Source organism: Dermacentor albipictus, chromosome 6, assembly GCF_038994185.2.
Source record: "Dermacentor albipictus isolate Rhodes 1998 colony chromosome 6, USDA_Dalb.pri_finalv2, whole genome shotgun sequence".
NCBI lineage: Eukaryota > Metazoa > Arthropoda > Arachnida > Ixodida > Ixodidae > Dermacentor > Dermacentor albipictus.
The window spans coordinates 92,618,605-92,623,815 of record NC_091826.1 but is presented as its reverse complement, the minus strand read 5'-3'; the positions used below and the strand labels follow the sequence as shown (position 1 = coordinate 92,623,815).

General features: G+C 44.1%; 1 long non-coding RNA gene across 1 annotated transcript; it reads right to left on the bottom strand.

Moving 5' to 3' along the window:
* Window positions 1-1,688: 1,688 nt before the first annotated feature.
* LOC135907524 (uncharacterized) lies at window positions 1,689-3,188 on the bottom strand. Its single transcript, XR_010566035.2, has 2 exons — window positions 2,950-3,188; window positions 1,689-1,829 (listed from the first exon to the last, which is right to left on the bottom strand). It is a non-coding gene; the product is annotated as an uncharacterized lncRNA (long non-coding RNA).
* Between the last annotated feature and the right edge of the window lie 2,023 nt (window positions 3,189-5,211).

Here is a 5,211-nt window from a genome sequence, read left to right as displayed (position 1 = left end):
AGCAACAGATGAAGACATAATGAAGGAAGCGCGAGGATGGTTTATTTTGGACACACTAGGCAATATACTTGAAAGATGCATATGAGCTTACACGTGGATAAATATTGTTTATGCAGCAGCTAAACTACGAACAGGTCTAGAACACACTGATACAAGGTGTCGAGCATGTAAATCTTAACATGCCCTTAAGTCAAAGAAACATGGCTCTTTCTCAGGATTCGCTACACATGGCTGGATCACGCAACTTAGCCGCTTTTATATATGCCTTGTAAATGCCAGGTAGTCTGTGTGACTTGTGCAAGCTTTGAATATGTACTAGTGCCACGTAGCTGGATAGAATCAAGGTAATGTCGTTTGCCATCGTTTTGAGCAAGTGAAACCAATTTTCGCGTTTTTCCAATTAGGTAATTACTTATCAACGATTATCTAACTGCTTAAATATTATATTTAAAGCAAAAGTGCCAGTGCGAAAATTGTAGAGCATCCTGAAAAATTCCCAATCCAACTTTCTACTGCTCAACAGGTGCAATACAAATTTTTTTTTCAAGCTTGAAAGAAGCCTGTGAATGCATGCAAGAAGTGCCGTGCAACTAACCACTCGTACACCTGAACACCATTTGGCTCCTCCTTTCATGCTTGAAAAAAACTTTTTGAAAAGAATATTTTAGAAATTGATTAATTATTATTGACTATGTTTTAGGCAAAATGTATGAACTAATGTGACTGCCACTTTCATTTTTGGCGACAAGAATTGACTCCATTTTCACGTCCAAATCCAGCTATAGATGATGCGTGTTTTGCGCTGGTTCTGTAATTTAGGCTGGTTTTCACTACTTGAAGCTTTGCACTCTAATAATGGAGTCTACAGTCTAAAAAGAAATTGGTACATGAGCAGTCACTGTCAGTACTCCATATTCTTTTAAATTAGTGCAAAGTGCTTGTGAGCCAAGAAGTTGGTAGTTCTAAGTAGTATTTCCCATCCTGACCTGGTGTTTTAGTCCAGTTACTATGATGCCACGCTGCTCACTCATGCTGGTCACAGCTTCAATCTAGGCCATGGCAGCTACCCTCCAATGGGGTTAAAATGCAATAACGCTTCTGGGCACTTAGATTAAGGTGTACATTAAAGAAGGCCAGGTTCCCAAAACTTCAGGTTGTGACATTGGAATGTAAAAACCCTTAATTTAATTTTAAAATCTAAAGGTGCTTTATTAGGAGCAGGATATCATCTTGAGCTTTTACTGCACTGCCATGACACCAAGAAGCTCCGAGGAAATAAAAACAATTTCTTAGACAATGTCTATATCTTGCAAACAATCACAAACACTTCCCTGCATGCACCTCTGTTGCTGTTATATTTAGTTCTGTATGCCAAGGCGGGTTAGGATGTTAGAACATTTTTCAAACCTGGTTTTTTTACTGCTTTAAAGTTGTTGGTTATTTTGCGTCTCTGTGTGTGTCGAACGCACATTTCAGTGTATCAATGTCTTCAGAAAGTGCACTCCTCTTTATTTATTTGTGCATGCAAAAAGGGTTCAGAAGAAATGCGTTCTGAAGATCTGTATAACAAGCAAAAAACAATTCTGTGTAGGCTGCACAAAGAGAAAGGATTGGTTTGTAAAAACGTTATTTAGTTCATAAATAAAGAGGCAGCTGTCAGTATTCTGATCCAAAGTAAAAAATTGCCCCTACCTGGCTCTGCTTCATTTTCCGATGTTGATGATCCATTCGGGGACACTCAACTGATAGGCTGCACTTTGGCCATGTCGGGTGTGCTGTCCCCGGGCCCAAGGTCGATCGACATACTCACCAAAAGTCGAGTCCAAACTCTATAAAAGAAACATCTCAGCATTTTGCTATCAGTTTTGTCATCTTGCGTGTTTCACAAACGGCTTTCAGTGAAATATTTCGTCACTTGGATACTGAAAAAAATTCAAGCATTTTCTGGCAGTAAATGGAGAGCATTAAAGAGTAAATACAGTTGTCAGATTGAATTGATTGAGTACAGCAGAGATGGAAATAAATCAATGATACTGTGTCTGTTGGCTTTGAATGCAAGAAACGTAAAAACAGGAACTTGCAGCCACGCCACTTTGAATTTCCCGCGTTTGCTACACCTCATGACAAGTTTGCCATCGTCCGGTACTCGGGGATAGTAATCGCTTAAGCTTAAGATTAACGAGAGTCGGCATAAATTAACAGGATACTTAACCGGGCAATATTGGCGCATAAAACAACTCACGTAGCGAAGCTACTGTCAATTACCCGATGATGCATCTGCGGGCGGTGCGGTTTGGGCGAAAAATTCAAAAAGGAATGCGAGTTTCACTTGTTTCACGCTTACTAAGCTAAGATAGAATTTGAGTTTCCTACTAGACTATACTGGATATTTACGCTCCGAATAAAACGCTGGAAATTTTGTTACGTCACATAGCATACGTATGAAAGTGAGGAAATTGCTTTTATTGTATTCTGTCCAGGCGGCATGTAGCAGCTACCACTCTCATGCAACAAAAGCATGAAAGTGGTACTCGCGGCACGGAAAACAAACACATACATCGCCAACGTTACGCCTCTTGGAGTTAGAACTAAGCACGATCAAGCCAGTTTTCTGGCCTTCATAACGCCATGAATACGACCAAACATCGAGCGAAACAACTGTCTGCTCTTGAAAATTATTACCGCTTCCATTTACATACCTATCGCTGCCACAAGCAAAAGTCAATGGGCTAGCTGTCCACAAGCCACCAATTAGACTGACAGCAACATATTACGGTAACGTAAAACAATTTCCACGCTGACTTAGCAGCCGTGGTTTGCGCCAAGTGCCACAGTTCTCGTTTGCCGCTCTACATTCACACCATGATGACGGGCACTGCATCTTTCACATGAAATATTGCACGCTTTGCTCCGGAGCTCAATAGGAGGGCGAAACGCATTTGCACGTACCTGAAATCCGCACGCCGGAAACCCGTCGACGCTTCCGAGAACGGGGCACACAGCCATACACCCGTACAGCGGCTTGACTTGGACGTGAAGCACTTCTGTCAAATATTTCACATGCGACATGTTTCACACCGAATGCGCGAACACGAGAAAATGCCGCAGGTCGCAATGTGACGCCGTGCATCCGCGCATCTACCGATGAGCTGCGTGCGCGGACTTGCAGAAAACAAAACTCTGGCAAAATGGCAGGCGCGAAGGGATGGCGGCTCTCGTTGCGGAGACGAAGCGGACGAAGCAATGAAGCGCGAATGAATGTTGCCAACTGTTGGTTCCACGTTATGCCTGCGGTTGTGGCTTTAGTGGCGTGTGTTGCGGCTGTCTAATTTTTTATTTCTTTTCCCCAAACAGTATAGCTAAGATCAGTTCTTTGTTTGCATTTTTGACTGTGTCGTTTGGTATTATTTTTTGTGTTTTTATGCTATTAAAAAGGCAATTATGGCCTCCCAGGTTCGCGCGCGCCAGCTTCACGCGCAAATCTCGGAGGCCATAAGACAACTCGTTAGAAAAGGCCGTTCTTGTCGTTGTTAACGTTTCGTCATCGTTTCCTCAACTGAGATAGAGGCGTAGTGTCCCTTTTCCCGGGGTGGGGAGGGGGCGATCAAGACCGCATCGCTCAGCGGGGGGCGGGGGAGTAGGTTGGAGTTGGTTGTTATCGCGACATCCGCGAACCCTGCGATGTTTTTTATAACGTAAGCATTTCTATACTTACCCAACAAGAAAACCCATCCGTCCGTCAGTCCGTACCGCACGACATCTTTCAAAATAGAACCCGCACCAGCGAGTGAATGCACCTTCGTGCTAGCTCTCTCTTCAACGCGACCGAAGCGGGGAGAACCCAGCGCTCATGAAGCTTTCAGCTCATGCCGCACTATGCGCTTTTCGCAGATCACTTTCAAGATAGGTGTACGCGCGTCTGTTTTGAAAACGAATTGTGGCCATGCCGTCCCTGCAAACTTCTTAATCTCATCCGCCCACTTAACTCTCTGCCGCCCCCTGCTACGCTTCCCTTCCCTTGGGATCCAGTCCGAAACCCTTAATGAGCATCGGCTATCTTCCCTCCTCATTACATGTCCTGCCCATGCCCATTTCTTTTCCTTGATTTCAACTAAGATGTCATTAACTCGCGTTTGTTCCCTCACCCAATCTGCTCTTTTCTTATCCCTTAAAGTTACACCTATCATTCTTCTTTCCATAGCTCGTTGCGTCGTCCTCAATTTGAGTAGAACCCTTTTCGTAAGCCTCCAGGTTTCTGCCCCGTAGGTGAGTACTGGTAAGGCACAGCTATTATATACTTTTCTCTTGAGGGATAATGGCAACCTGCTGTTCATGATCTGAGAATGCCTGCCAAACGCACCCCAGCCCATTCTTATTCTTCTGGTTATTTCCGTCTCATGATCCGGGTCCGCCGTCACTACCTGCCCTAAGTAGATGTATTCCCTTACGACTTCCAGTGCCTCGCGGCGTATTGTAAATTGCTGTTCTCTTCCGAGGCTGTTAAACATTACTTTAGTTTTCTGCAGATTTAATTTTTAGACAAACTCTTCTGCTTTGCCTCTCCAGGTCAGTGAGCATGCATTGCAATTGGTCCCCTGAGTTACTAAGCAAGGCAATACCATCAGCGAATCGCAAGTTACTAAGGTATTTTCCATTAACTTTTATCCCCAATTGTTCCCGATCCAGGTCTCTGAATACCTCCTGTAAACACGCTGTGAATAGCATTGGAGAAATCGTATCTTCCTGCCTGACGCCTTTGTTTATTGGGATTTTGTTGCTTGCCTTATGGAGGACTACGGTGGCTGTGGAGCCGCTATATATATATTTCAGTATTTTTACACACAGCTAGTCTACACCCTGATTCCGTAATACCTCCATGACTACTGAGGTCATGCTAGACATCGACACAGCTAGACATTGACAATGCTGTGTCGGAGTGCTCAATTGCATTTTTCCTAAAAGAAACCACACTGCTTATTCAAAAATGCCTTACCTTGCCCTAAAGCGAGCGCGGCGAAAAGCAGCGCGGCCACTGCAGACATCGTCGCAATTAGTGTAGCCATTCTTTGTATCGACCAGCTGCGTCTCTAGCCCAGTCAACTTTATTCTAGAAGTGATAGTGGTACAGGAAACACTACTTCTACATCCATTGTTGCCGTCGTTATCGGTCGTTAGCAGCCGTCGTTATCAGCTGGCATGCGTGCACGACCT